The sequence below is a fragment of the Meles meles genome, chromosome 16 (assembly GCF_922984935.1).
Source record: "Meles meles chromosome 16, mMelMel3.1 paternal haplotype, whole genome shotgun sequence".
Classification (NCBI taxonomy): Eukaryota; Metazoa; Chordata; class Mammalia; order Carnivora; family Mustelidae; genus Meles; species Meles meles.
Genome location: NC_060081.1, coordinates 31,555,890 through 31,573,764, shown reverse-complemented (window position 1 = coordinate 31,573,764; position 17,875 = coordinate 31,555,890). Strand labels below are relative to the sequence as shown.

The following is a 17,875-nucleotide window of genomic DNA, read 5'->3' as shown; positions in this document are numbered from 1 at the left end:
CTCTGACTCTGTTCCACATATGAGTCTCCCTAGCACTCTGTGTCCCATTGTGGGAACCTGGCCTGAGAAGACTGAGAAGACACTGCAGGGTATTGGGCAGTCCTGGCACAATGCCCATGTGAAGGTCAAGGGGCCTATGTGCATATCAAGTGGCATGACTGGGACCAGAACACCCATGCCCCCATTCTGTTGAGGTAGCAGGAACTTCTGCAGCTCAAGGAGGCTGAGGTGGAGGATAAGGGGCATTGCAAGTGGAGAAGGCCATCTGGGATGTGGTTCATGGGCTGGGTATTCCTTGAAAGAACATGGGATCTGTCCTGTTTAGGGAAAGGTACATGGAATGTCAGTGATGTCGCTGAAACTTTCCCTTTCTCCTCCTGCCCCAGTGTCAGCTCTGTGACTCATTCAAGCAGCTGAGCCAGCCAAAGGGCATCCCGAGGAACAAGAGGAGATACTGGCTCTGCATCTTCCCTCACCTTCAGGGTCATTGCCAGCCTCCCATTCCTCAGCTGTTCCAGAATTCGGACAGGGGCTCCCATGTCCTGTATGGGAGGCAGGTACTAAGCCCCAGCAGCAAGGCCATCAGCTTGTATAGAAGTTTTCACTACAGCTATCCCAGTTGCCACTGAGACCACCACAACACCAGAGGCTTCTAGCCAACACAAGAATGAGCTGAAAGAGAAGAAGCCTTACCTCCTGGACTTCCCTCCCAAGCTGGTGGCAGAGCAACTCACCCACATGGATGCGGTGAGCAGCTGGGCCCCCAGGGTAGGAGGGCAGGGCCGGCTTTTCTACTGCTCTCAGCTGACCTGTACCTCCCTTTCCCTGATGTGGACTCCTAGGATATGGGAAAAGATCTCAGCTGCATCCCTTATCAAACATGGAAACCCATCGGGTTTTTAAACCTGAGCTTTCACTGTCCAGCTACAGACTGTGAAGACAGACACTGAGAAGGACTAAGGCAGAGGTACCACGTAGATGCAATGAGTCAGAACGGAGAGACCATAAATGGGAATGCTCTGGTCCCTCGGGGGGAAGAGGGCAGCTCCCTGGGTGCAGTCATGTCCATGGGTCGCCCACCCATCTGCCCGGGAGCCTGAGCACACTCAACCTGAATTAGGCATCTGATGTGTCCTGAAAGACAGGCCAGACACCGAAAGCCGTGCTTTCAGCCAACATGTGAGAATGGGCACCTGAAAGGAGACATGGACCACAGGGATGAGCATTTGGAGGAGAATATGCCCCCTTGGGAGCACCACCTGGAGCGGCCCCCTGGACATGGAACGATCAGGGTGCACATGCCTTCCTCCCCTCCCATGCCGCTCTTGGCTCCTGGGGCATCCTGCCGTGGCTTCCCTCAGAGAAACAGAGTGGCATTGAAATCCGGGCTCTCTAAGCAGGCTCAGGCCACATTCGCGGCCTCCTGAGCTCCAGCTCTGACCTGGGACCCCTCCCGAGGACATGAGTCTTGCATGTGCGGACATGTGTGTGGCTCAACAAACCTCGCCCTGTCCCCTAGGAGCTGTTCAAGAAGGTGGTGCCCCATCAGTGCCTGGGCTCCGTCTGGTCCCGGAGGAACAGGCCTGGCAACGAGCACCTGGCACCCACAGTGCGGGCCACCATCGCCCAGTTCAATGCTGTGGCCAGCTGCATCGTCACCACGTGCCTTGGCAACCCAAGCATGACAGCCTGGGACAGGGCCCTGGTGGTGGACCACTGGATCCGGGTGGCCAAGGTATGCTATGGGCGGCCCAGCTCCCTGAGGCTCTCCTGAACCTCGGGAACTGCTCTACTGTCTTTCTGCCTTCTCAGGGCTAAAGGCCCTGCTCTAAGACCTAAGGTCCCCAGGCTCTTTCTCCAGGGGGCATGTTGACCTTCACTTGCATGGAACAACGTTGTGATGCTCAGTTCCTACATGACTAATCCTTTGCAGTGAGGGAAAATCCTCCCTCTTGCCAGCAGTGCTCCTCTTTAGGGCTGCCCTGTGCCCTTCTGCAGCTCCCTGGACATCAGCTTTATGGGGGGGGAGGGAGAGCCATAACCTCAGGGGGGCACTGATGCTCTCGAGCATCTAGGGCTCCTGCTCTCCCACTGACAGCTCCTTCTCTTCCCTCCCCCAGGCCTGCCAGATCCTGGGGAACTACTCCTCCCTGCATGCCATCCTCGCGGCTCTGCAGAGTGTCTCCATCCACCGCCTGAAGAGGACATGGGACAATGTTTCCAGGTGAGTAGGCTTCTCTCCAGGGACGGACCAGGATGGAGGCGGAATCTCCCACAGGCCTGTCCTTTTCCCCCTCAGTCAGCTTGGACCTCCTGGGAGGCAGCAAACTCTGACCAAAGGACCTGGGCCCAGGGCTGCTTCTCTCAGCCTTCCTGGGGAATAGGCCACCCTGCCTCCTGCTTGAGAAACCCAATGTCCTCCATGCCCCACCCTGGGCTGAGCTGCATTCCATATTTCCACGCGGTGACTTGGCAGCCACTGACCTCTCTGCCCATGGTTCAACCAAAACCCCACCCAAACCGAGCTGTTCAATTAAGCGGGGAAGGGACGTCCAGGAGGATGCCCAGGCGAACTACCTCCCATGTCCTACTAAGACCTCAGGGCTCAAAGGAGCCCAGAGAACACCCTCAGCCAGCCCGTTGGACATGTGGGGGTTCTCCAAGAAAACGGACTCACACTCTACCCTGCCCCATTATGTCCTCTGTGAGCCTCTGTGAGCAGAGAATTACTGCCTAGAGCCCCAGCATCCATTCACGGCCTGGTTCTGGTCTGTGGAGCGGCTCAGCGAGGATGAGAGGTGAGGCCCATTCAGGAGCTGGGTGAGGGTCGGGGTGGACTCTTTCTGCTGGCCCTGCCTGGGATCCTTCTACTAGGGCTCCCTGGGCAGCCTCAGGCCTCCTTGCTGAGAAGCCAGACACCAGCGGTGGGAAACCCTGGGAGGGACTCCTGAATGCAAGCTGCTGCTCAACTCACAGGTGTCCCTCTGTCCTTAGCTACATCCTGTCCTGCCAGCTGGAGCCACGGTCCTAGCTGGCCAGCGGAACACAAGCACCAGGACAACTGGCTACAGCCACCATCAGAGCTGAACCCGTGGCCACTGGCCGCGCAAGGATTGCCCCTCGGCCCCTGGGCTACTTGAGGTGCCTGAGCGCCATCTGCTGCACAACACCCCTTCCTCTCACCTAGAGACTTATGGTTTTTTGGGGGGTGGGCTATATTTCATGCAATTAAAAGGTTTTTATTTTACAAAAAGAAAAAAATGTAATCTGTTTGTGAGAACCCTTGGGATTAAAGTTTTTGTCACCAAAAAAAGGAAAAAAAAGGTTTTTGTTTTCTCCCCTCCCAGCCCACGTGTGTGTTTGGTTCTTTTATTTCCTACGGGAACGTACAGCATCTACAGACTCTCTTGTTCATTCCTGAACCCAGAAATCTTACAGAGTCATCAGCTATTCAATCTGGCAGGAAGGAGAAGAGCCAGCCCTCCTCACTACTTACTGGTGGCCCCTCCAAATCCCGCTTGCTCAGCGGACAGGTTTATGTCAGGGCCAGGCATCTGGGCAAAAGGCAGAAACAGCCCTCGTGTGCACCCCTGAGATGGAGACACTGCAGGTCCTGCCCCAGGAAGGCAACAAACACTGAACAGGAGAGTCCTTGAGAGTTCCTTCCCCTCCCCAGAGTTCTGTGCTGCCCAGGAGAGGGGCTGCTTCTCTCCACCCTAAAGCAAGGAGGACAGACGATGTCTTGCTTCCTTTGGGATATGGTGTTTGTGCTTGTGTTTGTGTTGGTTTGGACCCAGGATTTGGGACTGACGGTTGTCCAGTACAGTCTCTGCAATTGCATCAGCAAGAAGGAGGGGGGGAAAAAAAAAAAAACATGTAAAGAGATCCAATCCTGCCCGTGGAAGCTACAAAACCCGAGGGAGATATTTTGTAAATGGAAGAAGGGCAGGCAGGACATTCCGTGCTCAGTTTCCCTTTAGGCTCTCCAGGTTCACCCTTCATGAAGACAGGAATCCTCCTGGGATCCTTATCCCTGATCTCTGGATTCCTTTTCCCAGCTTCTTTTGGGTGTGGCTGGGGAAAGAAAAGAAACTGGGAAGTGTCCCTTTAAGGCCATAGCTGAGCCTGGCTCTATTCACACCTAGGCTGACCTAGGAGCTAGGATGTGCAGCCATCCTGCATTTCCTTATGCCGTTCTTGGCAAGGCAGTGGTGCCCTTCAGGCCCCACCCTCTTGGTCAGGTCCCTGGTAGCCACTGGTCCCTGGCTGGGGCCTGATGGAGCACAGATTGGTTCTCCCTTGCCAGGATAAAGGTTCATACCCTTGACCAGAGAATCCCCACACTCTCCTTGCTGGCCAAGGGGACTGTCAGGTCCAGGTGGTTCTGAAGTGGTCTCCAACATCCACCAGGTGACACACCCATGTTCCACTCCCTTGTCTGAAATGGGAGCAGGGGAGGAGCATCTCTCACGCAAATGGATGCGAAACGAAGCAAGGGTAGGAATATTCTATCCAGACACCACAGACTCTTAAGAAGGGGGGCGGGGAGGTAGGAAGACACAAAGAAGGACCCGACTTCATCATAATGGAGACCATGCAATAAGAGAGAACATCTTGAAATATTTAGACACCCAACACAGGAGCACCCAAAGGCATCCGACAGTTCATAACAAACATAAAGAAACCTTTGACAGCAATACCATACAGTGGGGGACTCTAACACCGCACACGTATTAATGGACACATGATCCACTCTGACAGCCAACAAGGAATCAATGGCTTCGAGAGGGATGCAGTCGTTTGAACACAAAGATGCAGAACCTTCCACCCTGAAACAGCAGAATCCGCAGCGCTTTCCAGTGGCCATGGAAGATTCTCCAGAATCGATCACACGTTAGGGCACAACCCAAGTCTCAACAAACTCCAAAAGATGGATATCATCCCACGCATCTTTTCTGAGCACGATGCTATGGAACTCCAAATGGACCCCAAGAGCAAACCCGGAGAGACCATGAATCCATGAAGGTTAAGTTACATGCTACCCGACAAGGACTGGGTCAACCCAGAATCCAAAGAGGAAATGCAAAATTACATGGAAGCAAAAAGACAAGCCAAGGATCCCCCAACTTGCAGGTACAGTGCAAGGGAATCGAAGAAGACAGGATCCAGCAGCACAAGAAAAATCCCCACTACCGTAAGCTGACACAAAAGGACCTAGCAAAAGCACAACACAGAGCTCCTGAGCAGTCGCTCAGCCTGGGCGAGTTGGAGCTCCTGTCCTGCTGTTGGGTGCATACTTAGCTTCCATCTCGACTCTAAGTCCCAGCCTGGGGGGTGTTCTTTCTTTTCTTCCAGAACCATCCCCACCGGGGGGGGGGGGGGGCAGAGGGGAGTCAACCCTTCAGGGGATTCCCGGCAGAGAGAAATTGTCACAAAGGCCCAGGAAACAACCACCCCTTCCCCGCTGGTGGATCGAGGTGGCCAATTAGCTTTCCCTCGGGAGAACATTCCACAGTGATTTTGGGGGGGACGATCCTCTCAGGCTCTGAGGCCCAGGATTTCTCGGCAAAGTGCAGATTCCGACTGAGTAACCCTGGGGGGGACCTGACACTCTGCACTTCCAGCATGCTCGCCGCTGAGGCCTGGGACACCTGTCCCCGGTGCACACGGAGAAACAACTTGCCAGCGGAACAGTGGACAAAAGGTCCTCTCTTTCACCACCAAGAAGAGATTGAGCAGCAACAGCCTGGCAGCCCCAAAGAGGTGTTTGATTGTCAGGAAGAGCAACAGCCAGGCAGGGCTTTGTCCACCCCCTCAGGCCTCTCCTCCAGAGTATAGGGAGGCAGGATGGGAGGAAAGACAGTTTGCTCAGTGGAAGCTAAATCCTGAGCTTGAGTTCCTTTCGACCTAGTAGCCTGGGCACTCCTAGGCTGCTTCCTCTGTGGCCTCTATGGAAAGCCATTCTAAACACCACTGCTTGCTTCCCAAGTGCTGGGATCCTGGGCAGAAAGCGATGGAACACAAGAGAGTCACAGGGAAGTGACAACGTTTGGTCATGAAAGCTTGAAGGTGTGAAAGACCATCTCTTGCCCTACGCTCCCTGGGTCAGAAACCCTTCAGCAACCACTCAGAGGATAGACAGGCAGGTCCATAGCAGGGATGGGGATCCCTGGGAGCCTCTGTGGACCAAACCTGGCGGTCTCTTCACCACAATCCACACACACCAAGATACGGAGGTAAGACTTAACATCCGTGGGTCTTAGGTGAACATAGATTTTGATTCATGTGTGACTTTTCAGAGACAGAAAAGAAGAAGAAAGGGAATAAGGAAAGAGAGACCATCCAAAAAAACAGGCTCAAATATAGAGAACATCCTGGTGGGAACCAGGTGGGGGCATGGGTGGAAGAGGGGGTGGGGATTAAGAGTACACTCACGGTGCTGAGCACTGAGTCATATACGGAACCCCTGAATCCCTACTGTTCACCTGAAACGACGATAACCCTGTACGTCAATTAGACTGTATTTTCAACAATTTCTCTGAACGATGGGTATTAGGAGATCGAAGATGAGATGATGCTCTGAGAGGTTCACAATCAGGTCTCCTCAGGCTGAACGTCAAGGTACATTAAAGATCCACGGAAAAGTCCAAAGACAAAAGTGAAGTCTGTTGATATGGAAAGGCAAGTGCCCACCTCTGTGTTCACAGAAAAGATACCTTCCTATGATATTGGCTGTTGTAAAAGCATTTCACTCACGTCCCCTTGGAGCTACGCTCCTCTGGTGTTTCCATTCTACTTGGTTGTGTGTCTTCATGAAGTAGTTGAAGGGATGATTCCTATCCCTTGTTTCGTGGACGACATACACCACAGTTGGCTCTTTCTAGCCCCTGGAAGATTGGAGCTGGAGGGCCTTCTGGAAAACATGGCACAACCGGATCTCTCATCATTTTCCAGAGAAGGAAAGGGAGGCCCCACAAGGGCACCAATGGAACAGTAACACAGAGGAGGTTCTCCCGACACCCGCTTCAGGATCCCAACTCACTGAGCAAGAGGGAAGAGCCCCCGTCCCTCCAGACACAATGGACACATCACTGGAATGGGCCATTTCTCAGGAAAAGTGAAATGCGGTCAAACATGGAAAGATACAAAATAACATCCCTGAAAGAAAGCCCGCTGTGATCCCCTGCCCTGGGACTTAAGCCCCACTTATGTGTGAAGCCATTGGATAATCACAGGGGAAGGGAGGGAAAACTGAATGGGAAGCCACCAGAGAGGGAGAAAAAGGATGAGAGGCTCTTACCTAAGAAAGGAGCAGAGGGTTGCTGGAGGGGAGCTGGGTGCGGCTATGGGGCAATTTGGGCAGGAGCATAAAGGAGGGCATACGATGTGATGAGCACTGGGGGTGATACCCAACTGATGGATAATTGGGCACTACCTCGGAAGCTAATGAGGTACTGTATGGTGGCTAACTGACTTCCAACAACAACAACAACAACAACAACAACAACAACAACAAAATGCAATCCAAGGTTCTGTGTTTTCTTGATTTGCAATGTGGAAAATACTGGATGATTTCTTTTCTTCCCTCAGGCAAGGAAATGAGATAGGCTATTCATGAGGAGGCAATTCTCAGGACACTCTACCTTTCTCAGCCCTTAAGAGGTTTCCAAACATGCTTTCACCAGTTCCAGTCCTCATGCCCTTCTAGTCAATTCGGAGCACTCTTGACAGGGGGGCCAACACTTTCCTTCTTCAAGGTGACTCACCCCAAGCAGGCAATATCCCTACCTGCCACAGGAGTTACTACAGGTGTGCCCCTCCATCCTTTACAAGGGCCCCACTACAAGTTTTCCAGAAAGGTGGCATGAACACTAGTGGCTGGAAGGTGGATCCTGGATGACGTCCATCCCTTTGTTCACTTGTGGGATGACTAGGGGCAGGGACTGCATCTCAGTCGTGGAGGTGCAAGAGCCCTCCAGCTCACCTTCAGACGCGGCCCTCCCTTCTCGCCCATAGAAGAACCTGAAGAACTACGTGACCATGAACTGGGAACACACAACAAGGGTACAAGGGTCTTACCTGAATTCAGCTCAACATGGGACAGGCTGGTCCCTCTTGGAGGTTGCCCCCAGTGTCCTTGAGTCATTCGAACCCTCTTGGCGACCGACTCCAGACAGTGGCTCACCACGATAGAGGGATGAGAAGTTCCTCGGAGACAGGTGTCACCACACCACTATCATCACCCTTTGTCGTGGAAGAAGTCCAGGTCCCTCGTCGGATTAAGAAACCCTTCAAACAGGACTGGAGCAGAGTGCAATAAAAGGCTCCCTCTGAAGAAGGCCTGAGCTTGGGGACATGTCCAGTCATATGTCTCACTGCTCCCATCACCACACAGGTGCTGCCCCAAATGGGCAGGGTACCATTTCCAGTACATGGCTCCTGGTCGCCCACCGTACCTATGCCTATCATCACGCCATCGTATCTGGTCACGGCCCCAGCATCAGGCCTGTGCTTCTCCAGGTCATGCTGCTGCCTGCCTCCCCCAACGATCCTGTTTCGTCTCTGAATTCGGAGGAGCTCCACAGCAGTCATCTTCATCAGCTTCACAAAACAGGACTGGGCAATGATTTCACGGATACGACCTGCAAGGCACACGACGGAAAAGAAAAAGAAACTCACACACTGGCCATTCAGCACACTTAAAATCTTTGTCACTTGAACCACATTGTCAACCAAGGGAAAGCACAGTCCAGAAGTCGGGAGAGCATGTTTGCAAACCATGTATCTGACAGGTTCTCAATAGCCACACTATCTAGAGATCCCAGAAACTCAACGACAACGGCCACAACAGCAACAACAACAGAGAAACAAATCAAATGTCATGTGTGGATGTACAAATGGGGAAGAGACATCACCTCAAAGCTAAGACGCATGGAAGGAAATTGGAAAGGAGAGTTCCCATCACTAATTTTTTGAGAAATCCTAATTAGTACAAGCAATGAGATACCATTACTCATCCATGAGGTTGATTCCGCACAGGAAAAGAAAACCAAAACCAACGAAACCAAACAAAAACAAAGTCTCAGGAGAAAGGGAAAGATCGAGTGCTGGCAAAGACATAGAGAAGCAGGAACCTTGCTGATGGTGTGTGGTAGGAAGGTTTAAGGGCATGCTTCTGAAATCAGTGTGGCCGTTCTTCACAAAAATCAACTTTAGCAGGACGCCTGGGTGGCTCAGTCCGTTGAGCTTCCACCTTCGGCTCAGGTCATGGTCCCAGGATCCTGGCACGGAGTCCCGCATCGGGCTCCTTGCTCAGCCGGGAGCCTGCTTCTCTCCTGCCTGTGCTGCCTGCCACTTCTCCTGCTTCTGCATGCCGCTTTCTCACGCGGACAAATGAATGAACAAAATGTTTTTAAAGCATCAACTTTAGGGCGCCTGGGTGGCTCAGTGGGTTAAAGCCTCTGCCTTCGGCTCAGGTCATGATCTCAGGCTCCTGGGATCGAGACCCACATCGGGCTCTCTGCTCAGCAGGGAGCCTGCTTCCTCCTCTCTCTCTCTCTGCCTGCCTCTCTGCCTACTTGTACCATAAATAAAATATTTTAAAAAATCAACTTTAGAATTACCATGTGTTTATGGACTTGCCCTTCTGCGCTAGATACCCAAATTAATGAACAGTATGGTCTTGAAGACTTATCTGAGCACACCTTTTCATGGCAGCATTGTTCCTCAAAGCTAACCCATGAACGCAATCCCAGTATCTGTCGCGGGAGGAACAGATGTTGTCCATACAGACGTTGGGATAGTATTCATTCTGTAAAGAGGACGAAAACATTGACGTGCGCCACCCCATGGGCGAACGTTGAGGATAGTATGCTAAGTGAGAGGAGTATGCAGGAAGATACCAACGTTGAGTCCACTCTCAGGACCTACCTAAAGTAGATTCCGAAGGACAGAACGTAGAATGGTGTTTGCCAAGGGCTGGAAGGAGGCGCTCAGGGGAAGAGTCTGACTCATGCTAAAGAGGTTTCGATTGACAAGTTCCAATGAGATGGGAAGGTGGGTTCCAGGGAGGTTGGACAAAGACATTAATGCTTTTAAGACATTTAGAATGTACTCCGCGAACTTCATGGGCTTCATGGCCTAACACTAAACTATGCTGAAAAGCTGCACAGGTGGAGAAATGAACACAGGACCGTTTCCTCTGGCCCTCTATACCCTTTCCAGGGAGGTCCGATCTCAGCCATTCTACTTCCGCCAGTTTCCTTGAGACAACGTGGAGCAAACAAAATGTGGTCCTTCTGTGCCTACTTCGAGGTTTAAAAACAGAATTTCCCCACCCGGGACAATTTTATGCGAGAAGGTATTTTTCAGAGTTAATTTCTTGAGACCTTTTATTCCTTGATCATGTTTCGAAACAGAACCCAAACTGAACATTCTACTTCATCTGCTTGATTTTTCCTTCACTGATTTTTCCACTCAGAATCCATTGTTGATGCAAGGGGCTTGGGTGTTCCTATGCCTATCAAAATCTACTGACTTTAGCTTCTGCTGTTTCCAGTTTTGCTTACAAGTCATTCCTTTACCAAGTCAACTTTCCTGAGGCTCATTATGAAGAGTAAAATATTTTTGGCCCCAGGTGTATTGAAGGAATCGCCATTGAGCACTGTGCACGTTTCAGCGACACAACAGAATGATTTCATTTTCCTAGGCCCTAAGAGGATGACCAGAATAAGTTGAGTTCCCCACCATCCTCTCTTAGAGATAGAAAGAGAAAGGCAAGAACAAAGACAGGGGAGGTTCTTCTTTGTGTGATGAGGTCTCTCCCAATGGGCTCTCTTGACACCTCTCTCACACGCCACAGAGCAGTATGAACTGTAGTCGAGAGCTTGTACGCTACATCCCTCTTACATCTTTCTCTTCAAACGGGAAGTTTGTACCTTTCCACGATGCACTCCATCCCTGCCCCACCCTCTGCCATCTGCTTCTGGTTCCTTCAATCTGAAGGCTTTTGCTGAGTTCGCTTTTCTCCTTTTCTCGTCTTGGTTTCCGATTCCACCTAGAAGGGGAAACCATCGATCTATCATCTCTCGATAATACCTATCTATCCATCTCTCTTTCTATGTATCTATCAATCTATCTCTCTATCTAAACTAGTATCTCTCTATCTAGAGCTCCCTAGCTACATGCAGATAGTACTTGCCTTCTACGGTCTCACTTATCTCACGTGGCCCACAGTCTAGAGGTGGACCAACGCATGAAACAGTGCCATGCGAAAGCAAAGAGCAAGCGTTCCATGTGAGACGCGAAGTGTGCTCTGAAAGAAGGCTGCAGCGTCACTGGATAGAAAGGCCTGAAAGGCCTCACTGAGGGGGACAGTGCTGAGGACAGAATGAAAACAAGGGAGCTAGTCCCGCACAAGTCTGGCTGCCCTGTGTCATGAAGAAGGAAGGCACCTCTGCCTTAGAGCCTCACTACCAGAAGCTGGGTCGGCCAGAAGAGATGAAAGAGGCACCCAGTGTGGCTGGAGAGCAACTGGGAGCAGAGCAGAGGGGAGTGAGGAAGGCAGGGAGAGGGGCTGAGGCCTGGGAGACAGGTAGCGGTCTCTTGTCCCTCTGGAACGGCATTGCCCCAATACCCTGCATCTTCAACTGTGTGGACTGAATGCCCCACCGTTGTTGCAGAAGAGGAATGGAGGCACAATTTCGCATGTTTCCTCAACATCACCATACTTCTGAGCCCGTGGTTGTGACTGAGGCTGGACTAGCAGACGATTTTCCCCCAAGTTAGCACCCATCATTCGGGGAGCCATCCGACTCAGCATCTGAGTTTCTGGGCGCATGTTGGCCTTGCCACTGCCTCCGTTCCTGGCGCTGTGAGTCTCGATGGATGGCAGCCCCAACCATCTGGGCTTGATTTTTGCTTCAGGGTGAGAGAAGCAAGAGGGACCAAGGGAGAAGTGGAACATGAGAAAAGTACCTAGGAAGTGCGAAACTCTTTGCATGACATCTAGAGAAGCACGGGGCATGCTATTTCATCACGTTGAGTACATCCCGTGGCTCAGAAGCCACTCGCTAACCACCGAGAGCTTGCAGAGTGATGCCTCCACCACAGGTTAGGATCCCTGGGAGCCACGGTGAAGGCTGCTCCCCTCAGAGACCAGAACGAGGGAAAGAGGTCTCATTCCAAATCTAGGCGGGAAACAACTGAACCGTCTCACTACCGAGGATGACAAAGCCCGCATCTTCCTGCATTTGCACCCCATCATGGTGCCCCATTATAATGACACCAAGAGGGAAAGGGACGGTTCCAAAACGACACAAAGCCAGGACCCAGGCCTCCTCGGAGCGTTCCTCCAGGCCAAGTCCCACCCCTTCCTGCAATTCTTCCCGCCTTCAGTGTGGGCCTCTGACTCCCGTGATACCATCGCACACCTACCACAAATACGATCTACATACACCCCCCAAGATGTCCCAAGGAAGTAGATTCTCCCTGGTCCCCACTAGGCAGGTTGGGAATGAGGGCACGAGGTGAGATACAGAATGACTGAGGACACAGAAGTGGGAAAGGAAAGAGCACAAAGGTCTGACTTCAGCTCTGTCTCCTGAAAGGGAGGACCCGAGTGCCAGTTCCAGAGAATGGTGCCTCTGGCATTTTGGGCTCATTGTGTACAGTCCCAGGGAAGAGAGGTCAAGACTCAACTGAAGGGGCTGCGGAGAGGTGTGACTGAACGAAGGGCCCCAGGTAGTAGAATCCTGAAAGGGTGACCTCACATCCTTCATGATAGGCCCCAACTGAACTTAGAACTCTGGTAACCAGGCACCCACTTTCAAAGGGCAACGTGCTCTCCAGCGCACTTGAGTGGAGACCTTCGACAGAACACGATGTTCAGTTGTTGTCTTCCTACTTCCCGGGGCGCTGGGCCCAGTGGAGCCCAGAGCCAGAGACATTACTGCAGTTGCAGACAGCGCTTCAGCCCTCTTTTCCGAAGATTCTGGTCACGGGGCAGGAGACACCAACAGGTAACACAAGGCAGATCTGGGCGGCCCACTGGAGAGCCGGCAACAACTGGGCTGCCACCTCAGTGGGCCCACACCACTTGCCCCTTACTGGGTGGGCGTGTGAGTGTGTGCGTGTGTGTGTGTGTGTGTGTGTGTGTGTGTGTGTGTGTATGTGTGTATAGAAGTGGGGACAGGGGATGAGGGACATGCCCTTCCTGGGCAGAAGCAAGCTGCCTGGTGTTGGAGGTTGGACCCATCTGTCATGTTCATACCCCAGGTCATAGCAGGCAGGATGAGAAGGTGAGGGCTGACACAATGAGCCTTAGAGTGTCCTCTGGCTACCTCCTTGCTCGATGTCTTTTCAGCCATCCCTCTTAGCCTGAACTGGAGAACACCGTGTCTCATGGGGGTGTCCCCTTGTGGCAATGTCCCGGGAGGCTGCTAATGACTCTTGGCCCTGTGTCTATGGGGCACTGCCTTTTCAGAGCTGCACCCCAGAGACTGTGAATGAGCTGGCTGGGGACTTCAATGACTCCAACTCGCTGGACAAGGGTCAGGTGTCCCAGGACACCCAGGATCAGTGCTGCTCTGAGGTGAGATTGGGAGGAGGGTTCTCCACACCCAGGGCCCCCACGCAACTATGGGGACAGACCTGGGGCCTTCCCACCGTGTTTCCACTTGAGTACCCCACAGGCCCCACCCCAAAGTAACCCAAACCTCCGCACATCTGCCACCAGCTATGGGGAAGGGAGGAAGACACTCTTCACCAACGTGGGCCTGGTAGAGAAGACAGTGAATGTTTTCCGTGGTTTGGAGGGCGGTTGTTTTCTTTCCTTTGGCCTTGTGTTGCTTTTCACGGAGCCATGAGTCTCTTTGCCCTTTCCCACTGGTTTTACAATTTTCCCTACTCATGCCAGCTAACCTGTGCTTCTGGAGAACTGGCCCACGCCCTTCTAAATCCTCAAAGGGACGGTGGGGTCAAGCCATTCTATAAGTCTTTCTGGAACGTATCGTCTCTCAGAACACATCGAATCCTAGGAGGTCCACCAGCTCACAAGCTGTTTCCCTCTAGGTCTTCACAGTCCCCCATAAAGGAGGTGGTCTGCCACAGTGACTCAGTCTCTCAAGGCTGCTGGAACTTGACGTGACTCAATTTGGTTGCCATTCCAGCCATGCTGCAAGGAACGGGCACCTTAAGGGTCCTCCCAGATGATCTGGGTCACCCCATCTGCGAGAAAACTTAGACCCAAGGATTGCGGGGAAGGCCTCTGATGCCTCCTGTCCCAGGTAGCTGGCTCTGTCTTTTCAGAGCTCCACCCAGGGCATCTGGCATGAGCTGCTGCAAGGCCTCAGCTACTCCACCTCCCTTGACAAGCAGCAGGGACCTCAGGCCGCCAACAACATCCAGGGCTGGTCTGGGGTGAGAACGGGTCCAGCTTCACGGCCAGTCCCAGGACCCAGAGATGACCAGGGCCAGGCCAGAACCCAGACTAGCCACAACTGGCTGCCCTGGGGCCTGCCAAGGAAGGTGGTTTTCCCCTGAACCTTCCTGACCCTGACAGCAACAGGCCAGGCCTCATCAGCATAGGTGCAAAGACATGCAGCCCATGCTTTGGACAGTTCTCAGGCCCAACGCTGATGATCCTGAGCAGCCTTGGGGATTCTCAGCCTCTCTTTTCCCCTCTCGGCAGTAGGGCTCCTTCCTCATCACTCCAAGGCATACATACAGCTCTTCATACAGGCCAGGAAGAGACAGACAGGCTATTGTTGTCCAGCTAACCGCACGTGTTGAAGTCACCAGGACATTTAAGCCTAGATGGTCCTTTGGAAGCCTACGATCGGTTGGTTTTAGGTTTTCAGCCTAGAACCTTTACCCTGGGTCGGCACTCAAGTCCCCCGTCTTGAGCCAGTTCCCAAAGGGTTGGGAGGATGCAGTCTGAGCTCCAGACCCTGCTCTTCCCGGGGTTTCACGGCGCTGAAGCTGACAACGTTGCCCCACCCCACCCCACCCCCTCTTCTGCCTGCTGGAAAAGGAATCATCCCTGTCCCTGGATGAGGCCTGCACGATGCTGGCACTCAGAGAAGGCCCAGTGCAGAACTGCGGACCTTCCCTGCTCCTATCCTTCCCGGAGAGAAGCCTCTCAAACATCACCACAATGTGCTTCATCTATCAGATGTTCACGTCAGCCCAGCAGGTCGGGGATCAGCAGTTCAACAGGTGAGTGCCCACCCCATAGCCAGCACAAGGGGGAGCCTTCCGTCTACTAGTAGTATGTCTTGGGAATGTCACTGCCCCTCTCTGACCTTCCCTTTCCTCTCCTGAAACGTGGGGGTGCTAAGAGGATGAACCTCGCAGGGCGACTGGAGGAAGGCGTCATGGGAGGAAGCACGGCACGCGCTTCTCTGGGGCCCGGCCCTGTAGAAAGGGCTGCTGGGCATGCTGGGCATCTTCCCGCTTAACATTGCTCTCTCCAGGGAAGACACGTTCAGGCTCAACCCTCACAGGCCTGTGGTCCTTCTGGGTCTACGGAAAGGAAATGGAAAGCTGGCAGCTTTCCTATTGGCAAAGGACCTCTGAGATGCCATCTAGCTGGTCCTGACGGTGGTCCTTTATGTGCCCAGATCAAGGGGACACTGGGAGCAGGCAGAGCAGCCCAAGGGCCACTCAGGATTGGCAAAGTCTTCTTTGGGATGATTTCATGACATCATGGATCTTAAGCACCTCGGAATGCAGGCACTCTCTCGTCACCAAGAGCAGCGTGTGGGTACAGTGGAGACAATGCCTGGGTCTCAAGTCTTGTCCGAGGGTCAGATCGGCACTCTGCACATCCAAAGCACGCATGTCTAGCGTTCATCAGATGGGGCATCTCTGTGACCTACCCTAGGGATGAATGGATCCACCTCTCTTGGGACCATGAAGAGGCACTCTACGATCAAGGAAGAACAGGATAGGTCTTTGGGTGCCAAAGGAGGGCCTGCTGCCTCCACAGGGCACGGTGGGAGATGACAGGAGTTGTTGCTGGCGAGGGAGGTTCAGAACCATGGATCTCCCAGAACTCTTGATTTCCACGGGAGAGCTTAGTGGGGAGGCTTCCTCTGAAGAAGCCAATGAGCCCAAGAGAGCTGTGGACGGAATGCCAAGTTCTCTGGGAAGCAGAGCCCACTCTGGGCTGAGTGGGTGCCTACAACAGCCATCCCTCGGATGGTCCGTTCTTGCTCTGTCTGCCCCCATCCATATCCACCTCCACTGACCACCACAAGTGGGGCCAAGGACAGAAAGGGGGGGGGGGACCAGACCCCTCACCCTTCGGCCTCCAGTCAAAGGCCGGATACAGGTCTGCACGGAGGAGGCAGGACTGAGGGGCCAAAGGACAGACCTATGGGAGGTCCCTCATGCCCCCTGGTCAGCAGTCAGCAAGGACAGCTCCAGAGGGGTTGGAAGTGGGCTGGGGCCATTCTGTGGGGCCCACACCGAAAGAACGGTGCTGTGGGAGTAGCACGGGGAAGGAAAGGCCAGGTCTCTGACTCTGCTCCACATATGACTTTCCCCAGCACTCTGCGTCCCATCTCGGGAACCTGGCCTGAGCAGACACGGCACGATATCGGGCAGGCCCTGCACGGTGCCCATGTGGAGGTCAAGGGGGCCTATGTGCACCTCCCGTGGTATGACTGGGCCCTGAACACACATGCCCCCGTTCTGCCGAGGCAGCGGGAACTTCTGCAGCTCACAGAGGCTGAGGCGGAGGGTAAGGGGCACTGCAAGCTGGGAAGGCCATCCGGGATGGGGCTCATGGGCTGGGTATTCCTTGAAAGGCCATGGGATCTGTCCCGTTGAGGGAAAGGCCCATGGAATGTCAGTGATGTGGCTGAACCCTTCCCTGTCTCGCCCACCCCCACCCCCACCCCAACCCCGTGTCGGCTATGCGACTCCATCCAGCAGCTGAGCCAGCCAAAGAGCCTCCCATGGAGCCAGAGGCAACCCTGGCTCTGCATCAGCCATCCCCTTCGGGGTCCGAGCCAGCCTCCCCTCCACCGGCTGCTCCAGAACTGGAACAGGGGCTCCTATGTTATGAATGGTCGCCGGGTCCTGAGGCACAGACAGCTGGGCCATCGGCAAGCCTGGGAGTTTTTACTCCAGCCGTCCCAGTTGCCGCTGAGCCCACTCCAGCCGCAGAGGCCTCCTGCCAACCCAAGCACCAGCTCAAGGAGAAGGAGCCTGACCTCCTGGACTTCCCTCCCAAGCTGGTGGCAGAGCAGCTCACCTACATGGATGCGGTGAGCAGCTGGGCCCCCAGGGTAGGAGGCCAGGGCCGGCTTTTCTACTGCTCTCAGCCGCCCTATACCTGCTTTTCCCTGATGGGAACTCCCGGGATATAGGGCCAGATCTCAGATGCAGCCCTCACCCACCGTGGAAACCCATCAGGGCTTTCAGACCTGAGCTGTCACTGTCCAGCTGCGGACTGTGGAGACAGACACTGGGAAGGACTGAGGCAGAGGAACCACGTAGATGCAATGAGTCAGAAGCGAGAGACCATAGATGGGAAGGCTCTGGTCCCTCGGGGCCAGGAGGGCAGCTCCCTGTGCGCAGTCATGTCCATGGGTCGCCCACCCATCTGCCTGGGAGCCTGAGCACCCTCAACCCGGATTAGGCATCTGATGGGTCCTGAAGGACAGGCTAGACGCCGAAAGCCGTGCTGTCCGCCACCACGTGAGAATGGGCACCCGAAAGGAGACACGGACCGCAGGGATGAGCATTTGGAGGAGAAGATGCCCCCTTGGGAGCGCCACCTGGAGCGGCCCCCTGGACATGGAACGATCAGGGTGCACATGCCTTCCTCCCTTCCCTTGCCTCTCTTGGCTCCCGGGGCATCCTGCCC

The 17,875-nt window shown here is 53.8% G+C and overlaps 1 long non-coding RNA gene across 1 annotated transcript in view; it reads right to left on the bottom strand.

The window, feature by feature from the left end:
* Window positions 1-8,083: 8,083 nt before the first annotated feature.
* The window catches only part of LOC123927174, a 56,705-nt gene continuing 46,913 nt past the window's right edge, over window positions 8,084-17,875 (bottom strand). The window contains exon 4 of the long non-coding RNA XR_006815361.1: window positions 8,084-8,642. This is a non-coding gene — a long non-coding RNA (uncharacterized LOC123927174). The remainder of the gene's footprint in view (window positions 8,643-17,875) is intronic.